Source organism: Tursiops truncatus, chromosome 11 (genome assembly GCF_011762595.2).
Source record: "Tursiops truncatus isolate mTurTru1 chromosome 11, mTurTru1.mat.Y, whole genome shotgun sequence".
Taxonomy (NCBI): domain Eukaryota; kingdom Metazoa; phylum Chordata; class Mammalia; order Artiodactyla; family Delphinidae; genus Tursiops; species Tursiops truncatus.
In genome coordinates this window covers 42,968,749-42,991,918 of record NC_047044.1, presented here as the reverse complement: position 1 = coordinate 42,991,918, position 23,170 = coordinate 42,968,749, and positions in this window count along the sequence as shown.

The following is a 23,170-nucleotide window of genomic DNA, read 5'->3' as shown; positions in this document are numbered from 1 at the left end:
GCTAAAAAGGTCGGGGACCTCTGTATTAAATTACTCTATATTGGAGAACAAAGTGTCAGAAAAGCAAAGAGAAAAGATGTTATATCAAGAGAAGAGCTAGAAGTTAAACACATTGCACAACAGCCACTATAGAATTACATGGTTTCAGAATATCATATGTAAATCACAGAAAAATGTTGCAGCAAAACAGAACTATAAGGCAATAGAAACGTGGAATAAGTAGTTAAGTTAGGAAACAATTTATTTTTTCTGTCTTATGCTTTGAAATTTAAAAGGTTTAAAAATATCTGCAATAGTTCTTCTTTGGAATAATTGTGCAATATTTTAATTATCTGTTTTCAAAAGTCATCTCTTATATCTAGAATTCCAAAAATCTAGGTCATTTCATATCAAACGAGAACACAATTCAAGAATTATACATATTTTTATTACCCCTTTTCCAAACGCCTACTTTTTCTGGCTGCTTGCTAACATTCCATCAGAATGCATTATTTCAACAGAAAAGCACTCTTTCAGCTTGTTTATTATGAATGGGAATATTTATAGGTGTACCTTTCTTAAATGGTAAGTCTATGAAATTTACATTTGGAAAATTGTTTTATAGGTTTGAAGAACTACTGTATAATTTTCAATTTGCATGAAAATAAAGTAATTGATTTAAGGAAAACTAGAGAAGGGAATACCTTCAACAGGAGACTGACCAATGTGAATTCTGTCTTATGTAATTGGAGACCTCAATAAAGTTTATTTTACCCGTTAGCACCACATTATATTTTCCCTCTAAGCTCTGAATTTTTTTAAATGACAATTCATAAGGAAAAAAGAGGACTGATAATATGTATATAAGTCTATTCGTTTGGTACTAGAGGGTTCGTGGAAACGTAAGACAAAATCCCATCATTCTGTGGGTTGAGATACATTCAAACAAAATTTATAATATGAATATATGATGAGATACATGTAAGAAAAGTTTATTGGTTGAACAGAGTGAGAGCAGATTAGCCTCTCTCAAGCAAAATTGAGGCAGGGCATTGAAATATAAGTAATATGTCAAGGATATCTGAGGAGAAGCACAGGGAATGGTAATAGCAAAGCTTTAAGTCAGGTTCATTAATGTTAATTTCTCTATTGCAGCAAGTGCAGAGATTGAGGGTTTATATTGAAATATTATATTGGAAGGGATAGCTGGAATTTTCTGGCCCCACCAAGTCCTCCCCTACACTATGCAGCTGACAGCTCATAAATCATATCCCGAAGTTCATCCCCTCACACAAAAGTTTAAAGCTAGAACCATCTAAACTGGTTCATGTAATGCTATTCTCCTCAACTTGCTCCAGTTTCTCTCTGTCATCTAATTTATGTCATCTAAGATCAATTTATGATCTCATTTTGTCCCATGGAACACATACTCCATGGACCTCCCACCACATGGAACTCACACATTTGCCAAACAATATTTTACTAGCTTCACTCTCTTTGGCGAAATACTCATGAAAGAACTGTCCACTCTTCTTCATCTCACTGCTTCTTATTCCCTTTTTCTCTCTGTGCTTAAGTACTGGCTGTTTGTTTGCTTTTGGTCCTTCATGACAAAAGGGCTTTGTCCAAACCAGGGCTTACTATTGCTCATTACTGTATGCTCAGAGCATAGAATAATGAGCACATAATAGACATGCAATACATATTTGCTGACTGAATTATTATGGTACCAAATAAACTGATATTCCTCCCGCAGAAGTTTTAATTCCAATGATTTGGAAATCAAGTCTAATCAGGAACCATTTGGGGAAGGGCCTTCTTTATATTCTGTAAGCAGTGGAGGATAAAATTTTATTCAGGCAGGCAGGTTTTTTAAGCCTCCAAAGGGTACCCTACCCAATTCCTACTCGTTTCACTTTATTAAATGCTAAAATGAAAGTTTGTCCCTGAATACAGAATATTACTAAAATGTGATCTTGATAAAGAATATAACCTAGAACTCTCTCAACTAATCCTTAGGAAAATCCTTGTTATAAGAAGTACTACTTACAGTTCTTAACTTACAACATATGCAGTCTTATAAATAATCTAAATTTTGTACTTGGATGAAGCCATGACATCAGAGGTTTATGAAGCTGAATCAAAATGGTTGGGCTCAGGTGAAATACTTTAACTCACTTGTATTTTGTTGTTATGCCATTCACTTTATAGTATTCTGAGTAACATTATAAGAAGCATTGTATAAAATGCGTTATTGTATTTAATTTTGAGAACATTGTCAAATCCATTTTCTGTTATATTATGCAGAAAGTCTTGTTCATGAGGCTCTAACAATGAGAATTCCAAGTGTAGAAACTGTGCCACCATTTGCCTTGCATTACCTTATCAATTTTAACTTCTGGTTTATTACTTTCATATCTCTATATTGCCTTTGATCCGAGACCATAAATTCTATCTATCTATCATCTTGTATAGTGATTCTTTATGGAATAAACCTGTAGTATAAATAGATGGATAACTAAAGAGTATAGAATTCTCTAGGCAATATCAGCCCATTGGAGATTTTTCATCAAGAAAGTGACTCTATAATAATAAAAATAATTTTTATTATTACTTACAAATGGAGTTAAAGTCAAATTATTAATTGTTTTTGATCCTCCATAAGTTCCAATCTTCCAACCTCTGTTCCAAATTTTATTTTTGTATGAACAAAGATCAAGAACATTTTGGAATCATGAATTTTAAAGAAAAATGTGCACAGGTACATCCATTTTAAAGGCCCCACATTTGTTATTCTTGAGAGCAAATGGCATAATTATTGCCTGGTTGTATACACACCAGATACCCTGAGGTTGGCCTTAGCGTAGTGGGCTTTTACCAAGAAGTGTCATCCAATTTACCCTAAAATATTTTCCCAGCAAATGCAAGCACTCATTGTATTACAGAATTTATTACTTATTAAAGCACTTGGGTCTTTACTACTTTCTCCTTGGAAAATTTTAAATAAATGCATTTTCAAAGAGTATCCTGTGAGACTAAGAGTCCAGAGAAGATGGTACATATAGTCTTGTTTCTCCTTGTTCTTCCCAGCTAGATACAATTAGAAACCCCGGCAAAAGCATGAGCGGCAATTAATTAAAAGAGAACTCAGGAAGGTGGAAAGAGGAAGGCAGGTAGTTAGACTTCAGCAAGCATCATAAATATGCTTCAAGAAGCAATTACAAAAACAAATACTATACTTGTTTATGACCAATCATCTTGCTCCTTGTTTCTATTTGTATGCAACTTTGTTATATATTTTGCTATTTTTCTACAAAATATATTTTATATCCTAAAATTGTTTTGGGGGGCAAATTCAACTATAAAAAAGAAAATTTTATTTAGGTTTACTTTTTGGTGAGCATAAGACTCCCACTAGTTTGTGTGCCTGCTTGTCTGTTTCCTCAAGAAACAGCCCTTGAGTTTGATAGCCTATGAACTATGGCTTATCTGAGATAAATCTCTCCGTTTCTCTGAGAAAAAAAAAAGAAAAACTATTCAAAATGTAGAACAATTAAGCACCAAACTTTCACTTCAAATCACCAAATGAGTTTAAAACTTCAAATGCCTAGAAAGGATAAGATTAAGCAAATCCATGAAACAAGTTTTAGGTACTTTTTAAAAATTTTTTATCATGGGTAAAAAGGAATATTTGCCTCTTAAAAACAAGACTCCACATAGAAGTATTTTCTCTTTTATTTTTCTTAAAGCATGTAGTCTTTCTGTTTATCTTTCATTTTTGCACTGCTGATAGAACCATAAGTGTATAGAAATATCTCTTTATTTAAAAGCAACATGGCAAACCCTATGGCAAACAGCAACTGATAATTTCCCTCAGTGTTGGGAGAAAAGTTGGAAGAAGCAGGAATGTGATGCAGGCACTACTCAGTCCCAGCTCATTGTTACCTTGAGGAAATATGGGACCAGCAGTGCCAAATCTTACTATTATTGAGGAGAAAATAGAGCTACATTTTAAAATGAAATTCACATTTGAAGAGTGTTGTATAAGCCAAACAAAGCCTGTCTAGGTCCTGGGTAGAGCCACGGGCCCACTAATGACTTCTATATGAAGTATTGGTCTATTGTCCTCTGAATTTATTGTTGTGAAGGGAAGTCTAAGGACACCCTAATTTTCCTTTAAGTCATGTGCGGTTACCATTTTTTCCCTGCCAAGATATCTATAAAGTTTAAAAAATACTGCTGACGTTCTAAATTTTTGGATCTCAAGGTTTGAATCCCTTTATTCTTTTTCTATGGTATATTGTGAGCATTATTTTACTTATAAATTTAAGTCTTCAACTCTAGAACATTTTTCAACTGTACTATTGATTTTTAAATTTTATTTGTTCTTTCATCTGTTTCTAGTATGTAGGCAATTTCTCGGTATGCTATCCTCTATCTTCTATAGCTGTCATCTCTCTCCACATTTTTAAATGTCTTTGTCTGATTCCCCTGCACATTTGGAGAGTTTTCCAAGGTTCTCATTTCCAGCACATCCTTTTCATCTTTTCACTCTTGCTCTATAGAAATGAAATTATATAATTCTTAGTCTAGGAAGCTGAGGATTTCTTAATTCTTGTACCAGGTAGGATCAAGTTGTCTTATTTAAATGGTTTCCAACATTATCTATCTATCTATCTACTACACATCTACATGATATACATAAGGATATATATGGGAAAATACACGTAAGGATAGAGAAATATAGCATTTCTTCATTCTATGTGAGTTAAACAAATACAATAAGGCAAAAACAGGTTCTGAGAGCTACACCATTTCATTGTCCCTACCCTACAATACCCAAAACAAAATTTAAGATCTTTTTAGAATTTAGAGGGAAATGATTAACTTACCCATCATGATCATAAAGACTATAGACAGTTGGTCTTTCTCTTTCAAACCTAGAATAGAGCTAACCTACTTTAGTGTAGCAGTGAATGTCAGGTGGGAGAAGAAATGAAGAAGAGAGGAAAAGATGGACAGGCTGAGATTTTTCAGGAACCATTCCTTTCTATTACAAGTCTGATGACATCAAATGAATAAAATGAAAGAGAAGATCAAAATCTTCAGTGACTCACCACTAGAGAGATGGTCCCACGAATGTTCTCAACTTTGCAGTAGCAATTCCTTTTTCACTGAAGAGAATAAAGAGAAAAGTAAGAACATAAAAAAGGTCAGAGACCTTAGATTCCTATTCAGAGTAGATACACTGGTTCTAATGCTTTTTTTATTGTTTCATTGTAGTCTTAATTCTCATAAGCTCTTCTCTTATCTCATTCATCTTTTTATATTTTGAATGTCTATCAAGGAATTCCTAATCCATCTAAATCTGGTTTTCTTATCATCTCATCTTGTATGTCATTTTATAAAATCTGCATTTATTAAATTTTGATGTCAATAATTTTTCAGAAATATTCTCTTACTTCCTAGGAAAAGGTATTTTTTGGCAATGTCTTACCCTCTGCTTCTTTGGCTATGTGTTCCTTTCTTTATTGTGTATGAGCACAATTCCCCCAAATTGGAGAGACCAACAAGGCAATACAGACAATTACAATTTACCAAAGTAGAAACTTATGAATAGCAACTTCTGCATTAATCAGTGCTGGGGTAGGAAAACCTGAACTGTCATTGACAAATTGCTAGAGGCTTAATGTGAACAACTCTGAGAATTAAAAACTCCAAGACTAGTTATCAGTAGGCTACACACTTTTGTGAATTTTACCTCCCAAAGTTCTACCAGGTTCTCACTTTGAGTATTAGTGAAATATCCCCTCATGCTTCTGGTAGGGAGAGGGGGAAAAGAACCATTTTGAAATAACACCAAAACATTCTGCTCTTCTTAACAAAGTGTGTCCTCAGGAGAAACTATTTAATCAGAGTCTTACCTGCTAGGATTTTATCACAGCCTAACTGAGAGAACGGAAATACCCGACTCCAGCCGATTCTAGCCATCCTGTTCCACCTAAGTATGTATAGGGGAATGAAGGGGGAACAGGAGGCATATGAGCGGTTCACAATCCAGGGTCGGGATCACTGAAAGACTGAGACCTAATCATAGGACTATAGAACACTTCCTCTCTCCCCACACCTCACCACAATATTACTAAAGGCCTATTTATAACAGTTCCTTTTGGCCAGTACATCACTCCTAGCTATCAAAGAAAAAATTACAAAGTATACCAAATGGCAAAAAAAAGTTTAAAGAGGCAGAGCAAGCATCAGAACCAGACTCAGACATGATAGGGGTTTTGGAATTATCCGACCAGGAATTTAAAACAACTATGATTGCAATGTTAAGGGCTCTCATGGGTAAAGTAGACAACATTCAAGAACAGATGGACAATAAGCAGAGAGAAGGAAATTCTTTAAAGAGCCAGAATGAGATTCTAGGAGTCAAAAACACTGTTAACAGAAATGAAGAATGACTTTGATGGGCTCACTAGTAGACTGGACACAGCTGAGGAAAAATATCCCTGAGCTCAAGGATATCTCAATAGAAAACTCCCAAACTGCAAAGCAAAAGGAAAAAAGACTGACAAGAAAACAAACTCCAGAACAGAATATCCAAGAACAGCAAGTCAACTACAAAAGGTTTAATATGCACATAATGGGAATACTGGAAGGAGAAGATAGAGAAATATACAGAATAAATATTTAAAATAATAATGACTGAGAAGTTCCCCAAATTAATATGATACCAAACCACACATCCGGGAAACTCAGAGAATACCAAGATAAATGCCTCCCTTTGCTCCCCTCCAAATATACATAGGCATATGATTTTCAAACTAAGAAAATCTAAGGAAAAAAATCCTGAGAAAAATCAGGGGGAGGTGGGGAAAATATTTTACCTACAGAAGAGCAAAGATAAGAATTACATACAACTTCTCCCAAGAAACCATGCAAATAAAGAGAGAGTGGAGTGAGAAATTTAAAGGGTTCAAAGGAAAAAAACACCAACCTGAACTTCTGTACCTTGTGAAATTATCCTTCAAATGTGAAGAAAAAATAAAGACTTTCTCAGACAAACAAATTGAGGAACTTTGTTGCCAGTAGACCTTTCTAGAAATGTTAAAAGAAGATCTTTAGAAAGAAGAAAAATAGTACTGCTAAGAAACTTGGATTTACATTTAAAAAAAGGAAAGAGCATTGAAGAAGGAATAAGATAAAATAAAAATGTATTTTTCTCACTTAACTTGTCTAATTAGGTAACAGTTTATTCAAAATAATAGCAACAATGTACTTGATTTTATAATTTTATACAATATGTGCTTTTGTATGCTTATGTATGAGTGAAATGAATTTCAGCAATGATACAAGGGATGGGAAGGAAGAATTAGGATTATTTTGTTATTGTACGGTATGTGCAACAGAAACAAAGCAGCAGAGTGCTATTTGAAAGTGGACTTGGATTAGTTGTAAATGAATATTACAAAATGTAGGGCAACCACTAAAAGAGTAAAAAAAGTATAACTGATATGCTAAGAAAGGAGGAAAAAATGGAATGATATAAAATGCTCAATTAAAATCACAAAAGACAGAGAAAGAATGGAAGACAAAATAGAAAGAAGAATAAGGGCAGTAAACAGAAAACAGTAAACAGTAAAAAACAGAAAACAGTAACAAATATGGTAGATATTAATCCAATTATATCCATATTCACTTTGAATGGTCTAACTGCACCAATTAAGAACAGATATTGTCAGGGTGGATCAAAAAACAAGACCCAAGTCTATGTTGTTTACAAAAAAAAATTAAATATAAAATCACATACACATTAAAATTAAATGGATGGAGAAAGTTTCATTCTTTGGCATGTGGATATCTAGTTTTCATAACACAATTTACCAAAGAGACTATCTTTTCTTTTATTGAGTATTCTTGACTGTCTTCTCAAATATTAGTTGACTGTACATGTATGGGTTTATTTATGAGATCTTAAATCTGTTCAGTTGGTCTATGTGTCTGTTTTAATGGCACTACCATACTGTTTTGGTTACTATAGCTTTGTAGTATAGTTTGAGATAAAAAAGTGTGATGCTTCCAGCTTTGTTCTTCTTTTTCAAGATTGCTTTGGTTTTATTCAGATTCTTCTGTGGATCCATATGAATCTTAGAATATTTTTTTCTATTTCTATAAAAAGTGCCTGTGGAATATTGATGGAGATTGCATTGAATCTATAGGTGGCTATGGGTAGTATGGACATTTTAACAATATTAATTCTCCCATCCATGAACACAGACTATCTTTTCACTTATTTATGTCTTCCTCAATATCATGCATCAATGCCTAATAGTTTCCAGTGAACAGATTTTTATTCTAAGTATTTTTATTTTTTTAGGATGTTATTGTAAATGTTTTATTTCCTTTTCAGATAGTTTATTATTAGTGTATACAAGTGCAAACATATCTATGGATAGTTGCTAGCTGGTCATCTTGTGAGGAGGACTGAAGTTGGGAATGACCAGTGTTAGAATTTTCTAATTCACTTTTTTAATGTACTCATTATTATATCACCAACAAAAATTATAATAAATGAAATATCATAATGTGGCATTGCTTTGCCTCTAGTGATGCCCCTGGTGGTTCAAAGATGCTTACCCCAAATTAGAAACATTATTCCTCCTCTTGACTCCTGAATTATTTAATGTATTTTATTGAAAGTGCATCTATCTTTCTATAATTTTTGATAGCTATAGTACTCATTGTCTTGTCAGTTCTTCAATATGTCTTTAGAGTACAGTTTTCTTTTGGTTGGTAAATCCTGTGTGTTAGATGATTCAACAATGAAGTTAAGTGCTATGTTAATGTCAAAATGCATCAGGGATATCAAAGAATATGGGAAACACACTTGAGTCTATACATCCCAAGATAATTTGAATGTCAACATTGATAAGCAATTCATAAATCTCAGAATTTAAAGAACAAAATAATAATGCAGAAATAATTTTAAACAAACATCTCTCCAAGTAAATATAAATTAGGCCCTTTGCCAGAATCATAGAGTTATGGCCAAAGCTTAGACTTAGTTTTGTGCCTTTGGCTCCTGGGTCCAGCAATGTTTGTTTCTTCCTGCAAAATACTTATGCAATAGTAACTTTGGAGAAAAAAGTTCCCTGAAAAATATTTTGGCCAGTCCACATATTCAGGTCTGCTGATTTTACATAAGGCTCATTTGCCGAATTAGAAAAAGGCTCCACTTCTGGGAAGATGAATTAGAAAAAGGCACAGTTTTCCTCAGGGCTAACACAGCCTTGCATCAAGTAGCATGTTGAGAGGGTTTTTAGCCTCAGCTGGCTATCTTGACTGAGGTGCACTGGCAGGACACAACTTACATGACCTGTATAAGGTTGGCCTGAATATACTTTTCTTAAATTCACTTTTTTTTTCACAAAGCAATGAGAATAAAAGCTTAGTAAAATACAGAAGTTCTATTTTAGGTAAAAGTCCTGATCATTATATTTGCTACTTGCTAACCTCCTGTTTTCTTTAAAATTTGATTCAGGTATAATCCTTTTAACTTTATCCATTTGAACTAATAGTAAGTTCCATGAGAAGAAAACAAACTGTGAAAGCCAGTATTTACAATTATTTTTACAAGTGTGCTGCCACTGTGTTTTTTAAATAAACTCTCACTGAAAAATGTGCATAATCTCAAAGATTATGTGTCAGCAACATGAAATGGCTAGAATTTTCTTTATTTCAAAGGGAATTTGTTTCTCTATTTTCAATGCCAGGATACAAATATATTTCCTCTTAAGAGAGCAAAATGACAGAATCCATTCCATTGTTTCTGTGAATGATAATTTACTAATCAGAATTACCTCCAAGCAATTTGTGATTTTCACTATTGTAATGCTATCAAATAAATGTCATTATGATTTGCATTTCTCTAATAATTAGAGATATTGAGCATCTTTTCATGTGCTTTTTGGCCATCTGTATGTCTTCTTTGGAGAAATGTCTATTTAGAGAGGTATCACCTCACACTGGTCAGATGGCCATCATCAAAAAGTCTACAAAAAATAAATGCTGGAGAGGGTGTGGAGAAAAGGGAGCTCTCCTACACTGTTGATGGGTATGTAAATTGGTACAGCCACTATGGAGAACAGTATGGAGGTTCCCTAATAAACTAAAAATAGAGCTAGCATATGATCCTGCAATCCCACTCCTGGACATTTATCTGGAGAAAACCATACTTTGAAAACATACATGCACCCCAATGTTCATTGCACCACTGTTTACAATAGCCAACACATGGAAACAACCTAAATGTCTATCTACAGATGAATGGATAAAGAAGATGTCCATCTACAGATGAATGGATAAAGATTGTGTGTGTATATATATATATACACACAATGAAATATTACTCAGCCATAAAAAAACATGAAATAATGCCATTTGCAGCAACATGGATGGACCTAGAGATTAACATACTAAGTGAAGTAAGTCAGACAGAGAAAGACAAATATCATATGATATCACTTATATGTGGAATATAAAAAATGATACAAATGGACTTATTTACAAAACAGAAACACACTCACACTTAGAAAACTAACCTATGGTCACCAAAGGGGAAGGGTGAAGGGGAGGGATAAATTAGGAGGCTGGGATAAACATATACACACTACTATATATAAAAGAGATAATCAAGAAGGACCTACTGTATAGCACAGGGAATTCTACTCAATACTCTGTAATAACCTATGTGGGAAAAGAATCTGAAAAAGAATAGATATATATATATATGTATAACTAAATCGCTTTGCTATACACCTGAAACTAACAACACTGTAAATCAACTATACTCCAATATAAAATAAAAATTTAAAAAGAGAAACTGTAATTCCAATGCATAAAGTGTAGTGTCATAAGTTATATAATCAGACAGCCTAGATTCAAATCCTTGCTTGACAGACGGTCAGCCACGTGACATTGGATAACACCATAGTTTGCCTTCAATAGAAGAGATCTGTGAATAACAGAAGTCCAAAAATGGATTCCAGCATTCAAAATCTCTTCTAAAAGTATTTTGTTTACCTTCTGCTTTTTCTGTATAGGAGACTTTTCTATCTTTCCAGGACCTCTCATTTTGCCTAAATGGAGCAGTAGACATATAACTGAAGTTCTTACGCTTTTAAGAAAATTAATATGTCAAGATTCATTTAAACTTCTATCATCAAGTTATTAAAGCATTTTATACCACAATTTTCATCCGTAAAATGGGGCAGATACCACACCCATCTTTAGAAGAGTTACAAATGTTATGCTTTTGAACTGTACATGGCACTAAATAGTAAACACTCAATAAATCATGGTTATCACTATTAATATTCCTGTATTTCACAGAAATGCAGAAACTCATAATACTTGAGAAGATTTTTGTTGATTTCATAAGAATCAAGTCTACGACGCATTTTTAAATCTACGTGCAGTCATCTGGGTCTTATATGTTTTACAATTTTTTTCTTAGGAATTTGAATAAATGGCAAAAGCAGACGGAGAAATTTCACACATGTAGATTTAGTTCAGAATAAGTGATATAGACCAACTGAATTTTAAAGGGAAAAGTCAGTAAAGGAAGGAAAAATAAAAGTAAATGATTATATGTGGGCATCTGGAAGAAGAAAAATATTATGTTGCTATTATTAGACTCCTTTTAAAATTATCAGGTTTGTGTGCTGCCTTCTCAGAACCCACACACTTTGAGTGTTAAGAGGAGGAGTTTTTAGTTCTGAAGTAATTATAACAAGGGCATAAGCTTCTGTAGGTGGGAGACAACTTATTTTGTGGAGATATTTATTTTAGGTTTAGAATAATATTTTATTGAATTTAGATATTTTGGTAAGGTTCGTGTTCTCCCTTCAGTGTGAGGCACAGGACGGACAGAAGAAAAATGCACGTGATACTTTCACAATGGAAAGTTCTTTCTGTTTATAGGGAATGTTAATCAAGCATATCAAGAGACTGAACTTATCTTGTGGGATATATACAAATCCAACCTTGTGTGAACTGCCAAAGACAATTTTGTCACCTTCCTTTGATTCTTTACTTTCCTAGTATCTTTATTATCATAAAATATTAATAAGAATACCGTAGAGGCTTTAATTTAAAGTTTTGAATGTTGTCAGGGAACTATACTCAATATTTTGTAATAACATGTAAAGGAAAAGAATCTGAAAGAAAAAAAAATATGTATGTATAACTGAATCACTGTGCTGTACACATGAAACTAACACAACACTGTAAATCAACTATACTTCAATTAAAAATTTTTTTGAATGCTGTATAAATAACTTTTCTAAGAAATATCAAATAATATCTTCATCACTCTGTAAATAAGTACTAAATTTTCTTTTTTTTTTAAACAGTTCTACAATCTGATCGCTACGTACTACTGTTCAACGTTGTTTCTGCACTTCTTTAACTTGTATGGGGTACTCTGTTAGTTTTGTTACCCAGAAAAAGAACCGTAGTACCATAATTTGAAATACTCTCACTAGTTTATCATCAGACTCGAAGGGCTCTAGACTAGCAGCTAATAGTAGATTTTATGTGAGGGAAGTATTTTTTTTTCTAATTAAAGACTTTATTTTTTAGAGCAGTTTTAACTTTATAACAAAACTGAAAGGAAGGTACAAAGATTTCCCACATACATCTTGCCTACATGTGTGTAGCCTTCCCCATTATCAACATCATTCACCAGAATGGTAAGTTTCTTGCAATCAGTGAACCTGCACTGGCACATCATAATCACCCAAACTCCATAGTTTACCTTAGGATTCACTCTTGGTGTTGTATGGGTTTGGAAAAATTCATATAGTCTGTGGGTTTGGGGAAACTAGAATGACATATATCCATCATTATAATATTATAGAGTCTTTTCATGGCCCTAAAATTCCTCTGTATCTGCCTATTCATTACTCCCCCAACCCCCACCCTGCACTATTGACACGCTTTTCTCCTAAGGCTCTATGCTGGATCTATTTTGAGATAACTGCTGCTGTTCACTCTAAGAATGTTAGACATGTTCCCTGATCTGCCACCATGGCCTTCTGCTGCCCCTTAGGCTGCCAAGGCCATCCCCTGGCCCTGACGTAAGGCACCACCACTCCCTTCCCTGATCCTGGAAAACTGCTGGTCTCTCCAAGGTGGTGCTCGGATATCTGGAGTCCTTAGTGCTATCTTTATGCTATGTTCTGAGTTGTAAGTGAGGAAAATGCTTATTTTCTCTTTTATGTTACATTCTTCTAGAATGGGAACTAAACCTTTATTTTCTAATGTTTTACAAAGACAAAACTGTAGCCTTTTCTGTCTCTGTATTTCAAACATGAGCCCATGTGAGTGATGAACTGGGAAAAACTGTCCAAAAAACAACAAGGTTTACTCAGAAAAACCAGTCCTTCCCTTAGGATAACTTTTCTCCTAGAAATCTCTTTGATTCCTCATTCAAATGACATTGACAGTAAGAAAAAGAATCCACTAACATTTATTCAAGGATTATTATGTGTCAGACATTGTTACAAATGCTTTATGTGTGTTCATTAATTTAATCCTCATGGCACTTTGAGATTTTTAGTAGAAAGTATTATTTCCATTGCAATGAAAAATGGCTAAGATGTTTCATCCTACCTTATACACTTGTTTTAATACGTGCTTTACTAATATTTCTAAATTATAATCTCATAATTCCCAAGCTAAAATTTAAAATTAGGCCAAGCTGAGTCAAAATCCATCAATGGTTTGCAATGAAAACTGTAGCAGATTCAAAGCAAAACATTATCTTGACACATAATGTGCATAATAAGGAGTGTTACATTTATAATATAAGGAAGAAGACAAATGCAGAAAACCATACAAATATAATCTGAGTAAAGTAAAAATATAGGCAAACACATCAATAATGGATTTCTAGTAACAATCTAGAAGTTCTCATTCCTTTTATAAACTAATTTTTGTTTACCTAATTGATTTGGCATACATTAATTGAATTCAAATTTTAATTGTTCAATTATTTGTTGAGATTATTGTGAGAATGAATATGCAGTGCCTATCTCTTAAAAAGTCAAGAGTATTCAAATGTAAGCTTGTCAAAATTACCACTGTAGGACATCTTATGTTTTATGATAACTATATGTGTCAAATGTTTTTGAATTAGAGTGGATGAAATTATTAGTTTCTTTTTTGTTTTTCTTGCCAGAATCAGGGAAAGCTTCATAGAAAAGGAACCACCTGCACTTTGAATTGAGACATAAGATTCATCAGGTAAAGAAATGTAAAAAGGAATTAGAAGAAAACAATACTAAAAACTAGCTAACAAAAATCAAATTAGGAAAAAACAGATAAAATCATGGACTTTTGAGAACAAAGCACATTAAATCCTATGCTGAGTATGCATCATCCAGCAGGTAATGGAGAGTCCAAAGAATATCAAGTTATTATGTTGTACACTTGAAGTATATGTTATATGTCAATTACATCTCAGTTTTAAAAAAGAAAAAATAAATGGAGAGTCCACAGAGGTTTTAAATATAGGCTTTGTCTATGTCTTTCAAAGTTTTTAATCACAGCAGTCATTACTGAATAGCTGTGTGTCTTAAAAAATCATACGAGTATTAGAAAAAAATTAAACATTTTTCCATATCAGTGACTCCTATTAAACTACCCGAAATTTACTTCACTTCTTTGAATTAAAACCTTAAGGACTTGCAGGAAAAACAACTTATTAACTTACCCACAGTTAATGACATTAATTAGTAAACCAGAATAGCTGAAATAAAACAGACTTGCATGAATAAAGCATAGAAGATACTGTTTTCAGTGAAAAGAAATAAATACACAACATTTAATGTTACCTAGAAAAGCAATGGGGGAGGACTCCATAGTCACATTCAGGTAAGGTATACCAGCTCCAGGCAACAGGAAATGTACACACATCTAAGGCTGGGGAAAATGTATCAGTCACTGACTTGATCGGGAAACAAACAAACAAAAAAAGACACACTCAAAAGAGTGTAACTGAAAATAATTTAATGAAGGGGATAGGAATTAAGAGGTTAAGGGAATAAAAATCAACGAAAGAAAGCAGCTACCAGCTCTAGACCTGAAGGTGCAAATAGAGGGCATGGTGTTCCCAGAGCCCACAGGGAGCAGAGTCTTGGGACAAGGGCTACAGACAGAAGCTGGACCTCTGGAATGCAGCCACAGTCGTGCCACGTGGAGGGAGCTGGGTAATGGAGCATAAATTCAGTCTCTTTTACTTTCCACACACTAATCTCCTGCCCATGCCTCCCACTGGCAAAATCTATCCAGAAATCAAGAACAAGAGAGCCTGGCTGACCAGTCTGCTGAGCTCAACCTTCCGAAGCATGAATCAGGGCAGAGAAGGGCAGGGAGAAGATCTGGAGAAGCAAATGGAGAATAAGCAGCAAAGAGGAGAGGAAAGAGACACAGTGAGAGTGAAGACATTAATGAGGGGTGAGGGCCACTATAAACAAGTCTTTGTAACTATGGGCACTATTAGTAGAGACTGGGAAGAAACCACCAGTAGGTGGGAAAGGGGAAAACATTTGTCCTCTTTGACATTTCTGGAATGTAAAGCAGATAGAGCAATGCATTTGTTTGCACTGTCATTTGCTTATTTAGATAACATTAGTTTTTTTGTATATTACTACTATTAATGACGATCAAATAAAAACAACCTTAGAGCGTCTTCATTTTCCAAACAAAATGTTGAGATTCCTTCCTCAAAATGGCTTTGTGTTTCATTTTAAGAAGAAGTTTAGTATAGCCCAACTTAAACATCATCATGAATTTACTTATAATGTTTAGGTTCTTCAAAACCATGTGATTTTTTAAACTCACATAGCCAAGGCACTTCCAATAATTCTTTTGATTATTTTCACCATGATTTACTAATGTTCTTACATCAGTTCACTTGTTATTATTTTAACCAAGGACATAGTAAAAACATTTAAGGTAAATAAATGTTCTTGCTTTAAACTCACTTTTTTGGTAGTAGGCAACAGTCAAGTTTAATTTAAAAAAGACTGGAAGTAATTACTCATGCTTATAAAATATTCTATGCATAATCTATTATATTGTTAGCCAATCTATTCACTGTTTAATCCATTCAACAAATACTTACTGAATAACTACTATGGGCCAGTCTTAGTTGCTAACGGAGATACATCTCTCATTCCGTCTGTCTCTCTCTGTTTATCTATCTGCGTAAATACCCTAACTAACGTAGCTTGAAATATAGTTGGAGTTTATAACATATATGTATAAAACAATATAAAACTTAAAACAAATTAAAGGTTAGAAAAAATAATATAATAAAAGCTATGTCTTGGATGAAAATGAAACAAAATGCAATAAGCATGAGGTTCTGAAGTTCCCTTTCATCTGATTCTTGTATAGCTCAGCTAAAACTGTTTCATTCTCCCCATTGATGAGGCCAAAAACCTAGGAGTCATCTTATGATGGTTCTTTCTCATAACCCCATATCCAGCTAACTACAAACTATTTCAGCTCTGCATTTAAAACATATCTAGAATTCCACTCGTAAAATGGCTCAAAAGCTGAGAAACATGTAGTGGAGAGAGAAAGTTATAAATGCAAAGAGTAGCCAAGTAAAGAGTTGCAGAACCAAGAACTACTGCAGTTTATCACATACATAATCGTTCTACTTATATATACCTAACTCTTCCCCTCTCTCAATTTCTCTTTCTCTGGAATATAAGCTGTGTTATTATTGATAGTTAGGTTAACATAGTCCACAGATTTTATGCTTTTAAGTCAGGATTGTGAATGAACTAGGGGAAGGATAAAGAACAACTAAAGATGAAAGCAATGACTTGATAAGACATGATCTTTTCTTCTGAAGAGAGAGTTAGCATGTTTTATATTTTGCATATGTAAAGATGCAGTTTGTGAGGCTGGGGCACAATGCTTTTGTTAGTTTATTGTCTAAAGTTAGGCTCAGAAAATTGTGTATATTCAAAAGTGTAGATTCTGGAATAGGCTGAAAATTGGCTCAATAATGCTTCAACCCCAGAAAAGATAAATACATTTCTAAGGTTCCTTTGTAGCCAGAATTTCACATGTTCCCTAGCTTGCTTCAAGTGGATGTTTGTGCAAGACTCCACACAGAGCTTGCAGGTGAAACTGACATAGTTATCTTCAAAATCCAAGTGGCAGGGGTATTGGTCCTTTCATGGCAGTTGGGAAGTAAGTACTGTTGATTTCTAGTTTCATTGATTAACAGAACAGAATCTGTAGGAACAACTCCTTAGTGTGGGTCATCATTTCTGCTGGCTGTGTGTTCTCCAAAATTCTTTTTCTGCATTTCCTCCCAGTTCTGTGACATAACTTAAATGCACTCAAGTATTTTGAGCAGAGCAGTGTCTAGATCTGATATCTGTTTTCAATGATCACTTTGCCATGGTCCAGAGTATATTTTGTTGAGTTGCAGGGAGAAACTGGGAGCTCATAGGGAGGCAGTTACAGTTTCCAGACAAAAGATGACAGTGGCTTGGAAGTAGGTGATGGCTGTAGAGATTTTTGAGAGGTAGGCATATTCCTACATATTTTGAAGATGTTTGTCATAGAAAATAACAAACTAATAGGAAAAAATAATTTAGTCAAAAAATATGAGATTGAGATCTTGAGATATTCTCTACCTTGAGAGAGGATGAAACTTAAACCAAACCAAGTTACAGATGAATTAAAGATTAAACTATACAACGTAAATTATAAAAAATGCCAAAGGAAATAGGGATGCATTAATAACTAATTTGAGACTGCAGAGAGAGTTTCTAAGCAGAAAGACAATAGTCAAAGAACTAATCGGCACAGAAAAGTTTAAAACTTTTGTAAATCAAAAATATTAAAAAGAGGCAAATGTCAAATTTGTAAAAATATCTGAAATATCTATAATGAAATGTAAATGTTACACCCCTAATTATAGAAATACCATCCAACTGGTTCAATCCCCCCGTAACAGGTTTTTCCCTTTAATAGTGCCTTTCTACTATTGATCTGGTCATTGCTTATACACCTTATCCAGCTAAGAGACATTATTACAGTTATTACCTCACAAGTATCCCCAGTTCTCTAGCTCTTTTCTTCTTCTCACTTTAATTCCTTGGCACAGCCATAACCTTAGAAAATCTATCCAGTTACATGTCTTCAGCTGAGCAGCTGAACATTGCTAGAGAAAATAACACATATTAGGGTGACTGGAGCTCATATTCATTATCACTCACAATAAATAATCATTCAACAGTAGATACTGTTACTTAGCCCGTTTTGCAACTAGCAATGTATTATGAACATTTACGTAAGTTAATAAATTCCAGTATATGGATCTATGGGGCACTATAAAGCAACTAACAAATCTATTATCTCATTCATATATTTTGATGCCAATGTTATAAAATGGGTATAATGAATAATCATGTATCTCTTCGTATTGCTTTAGCAAAAATCCTCGAAAGTGGAAAGATGTGACAAAAAATATAAAAAATTTAAGGCTTCTTATATATATTTCAAAGTTTCATTCTATTTCCTAGAGATGAATGAGAGTTCCTATATTATTTTGTGATGACTTTCTAACTTACTGACTTTTTCAAATGCTGTTATCTCAAGTTACTTTATGTCTTAGTTCACTTGGGCTGCTATAACAAACTGCCACAGGCTGGGTGGTTTATAAACAATAGAAATTTAATTTCTCATAGTTCTGGAGGCTGGAAATCTGAGATCAGGGTACCAGCATTGTTAGGTGAGGGCTCTCTTCCAGGTTACAGACTTCTCATTGTATCCTCACATGGTGAAAGGGGCTAGGTAGCTCTATAGGATGTCTCTCTTTCTTTTTTTTTTTGGCCTCGAAGCATGGCTTGCAGGATCTTAGTTCCCCGACCGGGTATTGAATCCGGGCCCCAGCAGTAAAAACGCTGAGTCCTAACCACTGGACAGTCAGGGAATTCCCAAGGATCTCTTTTTTAAGAGAACTAATCCTACTTATGAAGTCTCTACCCTCATAACCAAGTCAGCTCCCCAAATTCCACCTTCTGACATCATCACATTGGGCATTAGGATTCCAACATGTAACTTTTGTGGGGACACAAACATTCAAACTTTAGCGCTTTACATGATCTCAATTACTAGTTATGTTTGATATTTAACATGTATATTAATTATAATATTTTAATTTTAGTCTTTAATAACATAACTATTGTATTTAAATAACTAATATTGTCTTATTTATGTTGCTTTGTTTACTTCAATAGTAAAGAAATTGTTAAAAACACTGAGATATAATACTATTATAAATGAGGATTCTTTTCTTATAAATTTCTCTGTTTTCTTCATTTTTCTGACAAATGTATTTTTAAAATTAGGAAAAAAATTACTATTTAAGAAAAAACTTCAGTTTTGTTTTCCTATATGAAGAAAACATCCTGTAGACATTTAGTTTTTGGTGTTAATATCATTAAATAATTTGGAAGACAAATTGAGAAATTAACCATTTAAAAAGGAAATCAATTATAAAAAACATAGTAGTTTTAATATAATATATAAAAATATAATCCATTCTAAAAAATCCAAATTATGCAGGCCTTCTGAATATGTCTTACATAAATTAAAGCATGTCATATTTAAAGAGATTAGTGGTAAAGAAACTGTATATCTATCTATATGAACATACAGATAGATACATTCATATATATATGAAGGGCTTGATTAAGCTTCAAGGGAGTGAGAAGCATAAAGAATGACAATGAACCCAGAGCAGGGAGTTCACAAAGCAAGTAAGAAGGAGTTCAGAACCTCGAATGGAAATTGCCAAGAGTAGAAAAGGAAATATGTACCTTCAACTTCTGGTCAGTTTTGATCTTTCAGAAATATAATGTTCTTGAAAACAGTCTGATAGGATTGGCTTTTAATTCATGGAGAAACTTACTAATTATAATGTAACAAAAGTTCTTCCATGTATTATTTCATTATTTGGAGTAGCAAGATTTTACAGACTGTCAGCTAGCACTAAGATTTAATAAGGACATTCCATAGTAAGTTCTGACTTCACTATTCTAGCCTAGACTTTCTGACTAGGTTGTGAGTTGGATTTTACCAAATTTAGAGAAAATTTGGACTATAACACAAAGCTTGTTAGATAAATAAAACCCCTTAAATACTTCCCTTTCCTCTAAAACTTGAGATATTGTTACCAAAAGATGTGGCTTATTAACCCTATATATAGTTGATTTACGAGTACTGCATTCATAAAAGTTTTATTCCCCTCACATTTTTATTCTGAATCTCAGAAAGTCTATATGCTGGCGATCAGCAGATCTGATTTTTTTTTAGAGTAAGAAAGGCACAGTAGCTAGGAGATCTGGGATCTGTTAAGTCTCATAATTGACAAATGTTGCTTCATCAATCACAAATAGGCCACAGTCCCAAAATCCATTCTCCATTCTCCACCATGCCATTCTGAAGAGATAAATTACTGCTATTTTTGTAACATGGTCCTACAATGGCTCAATGAGCTGATTTAAAAATCTTTAAAATATCACAACCAAAACCACATCCTAAATTTATAAAAATGAATTAAAGTTTGACTTATAGCTATCAAATGTGTACTCCATGTAGGAATACTTCAAGGAAGTGCAGCAAAGGAAACTTGCCATTGCCTAAGAACATGAAGAAAACTTTTGACCTAGATAATCTACATCATTGGTTTGGGAATTCATTACAGATTTCATTCTCCTCCTAGCAGGTATATTGTCTAATCACATTTTAGGCTAGTACTAATATAAAGTTTTATCCCTTGACATACCTGATTATTGTGAGGAATAGACAGGTAGGAGGGATAGACAGAACCGAGTCTTCAGCCATTCTGCTTTTTTTACATCTCTAACCTCTATTTATCCTCTATCCTTTCTTAAACTTTTTACACTCTCCTTATTTCTTCATTCTTCATTTTTTTATGCTCATTTCTTTTTCATTCATTTTTGTAAATATTTCCTGCTTTATCTGAGGGAAAACCCCCTGCCTTCCGATGCAGCCTCTGCCCTTGGACCTTTTTGAACTGTTTTCCATGCTCAGTTAAGTTTAGCATCATGCTGATCAAATTTGAGGGTGACTTGTAATATGTTTAATGAAAATATTAGTACTTTGAATAATGAATGGAAACTGTCTATTAGAGTGTAAGCTACATGAGGATAGATATTTATTTTACTAATGGTAAATTTCTAGTCCTTCAAAATTTTTTTTGGTGTGTGGTAGGAAAAAATCAAAAGAGTAGAAGCCAAAGAGTTTCAGATCAGAGAATATGAAGATGGAATAATATCATTTTGGAAATGGAATCTGGATATCTGCAATTGGATTTTTGTCTGGTTATTTAATGTGGTCCAGGGTTGGGCTTTTTGATGGTGCCAGATTTGCATTAAGGAGCAAGGAACTACAAACAATATAGACAAATATGATGCAAACTGTAGTGGAACTATGGAAAGGACACGAAGAAAAGTTCTGACACAGGAGTTAAATCTGTCTAGAAGAACGAGAAAAAAATTTCACAGGGAAAATAATATGTGAGAGTTCAAACTTAAGAAATAAGTAGGAATTCACTGGCTACAGAAGGAAAAGGTGCAAGCCCAGAAAGGGGATAGCAAATAATTGATGATATATTGGATGAGACATTTTCCTGATGCTCCAGAATTAGTGAATAGTACGTCCTTTCTCCATTGCCAAGGCTCACTGAGAGCCAGAAGAAGAAGCCTGCCAGAATCTGCTTCCTCTTGCCCGCTTCCAATTATATTTGGAGAAGATCATGCTGGGGGTGACTATGGTGGTGAAAGTCGCTGGGTTTTTATATGGGTGGCAGTGAAGCAGCTTATATTCTCCTCTTGTAGAGGCAAGGATGTGAATGATTCTCAGGGATAGAGTAGATGCCGTAGAAAGAATCCACCAACATGCTCCAGATAGGAAAAGGAGTTTGATGCCTATGGGAGAGTTGCAAACTCCAACCTAATTAAGTAAAGAGAAATGCCCCCACCCCTATGCCACATCTTTCTTTTCTGTCCTCAAACATGGAGGATGCAGAATTTGGAGGAGGAAGACGAGGAGGCAGTAAAAGCTGAATAGCCCTCTTCCACAAGCACAGGTCTAGTTTGCACTGGGTTTCGGGACCAGTTTAGAACAGAATAAGAGATTGGAGTTTAAAGTGGAATGAACTAATTTCAAAGGCAGAAAGTGATTGTGCATTTATGTAAGCTGCCTAGCTGGGAAGAAAAAGTGCAATTTGACCTATTTTAGTTCAGGGCAATGACTGGAAGAAATATAAAATTTTCATATTCATATTCCCAGATAATTGATATTGCTCCAAAAACAGATGGTTTACGTGTGCAAAAACACAAGTATAAAAGAGCATGATGTATCCCAAGTAAATAGTTTGGAATGACTAGAAATCAGAGGATATGCTGGGAAATGCTGAGAGATACAGCTAGAAAGTTAAGCAAGGCTTTCTCTTCCTTCTTTAAAATTTGAATTTTTTTTTTTTTTTTGGTGGAGAATCTCCTGAAAGCTGTTGAGCATGAAAGTAATATGAATAGTTTTTCACTTTGAAAATACTGAATGTCTGATAAATTTATTTTAATCAGTCAACAGCTGGAAGCCAAATTAAATTTTAGGAAATATATTTTGGGAGATACATTAATAAGATGTGTATCATACAGCTTATGCAAATAGAAAAGTGAAGAACTAGAAATCATGTAATATGAGATTTTCTAGAGTAGGAGGTATTCGATTTAGCCTTTGGATACTGGTAGAAGTTTCATAGGTAGAAAAAAATTCAAAGCTGGTAAAGGGAAACAGAAAATAATGAAGTTTGATTTGGGATAACTGATTAAACTTACCAGAAAATAGAAGGCATATAGATAAGATAATTACATATTGTATTGTCCAAAATGGGGCACTTTTGAGAATGAAAAGGGAAATTAATTATGCTGAGGAAAACAGGTGTAAACCAGACCTATGGTCAGAAAGTTGGATGTATATTTACCTATATGTAGAAGCCAGAAAAGATATTAAAGAGTGTGAGAGATACTCAATTCACCTGTTAGGTTTGTACTTTGAGCAATAG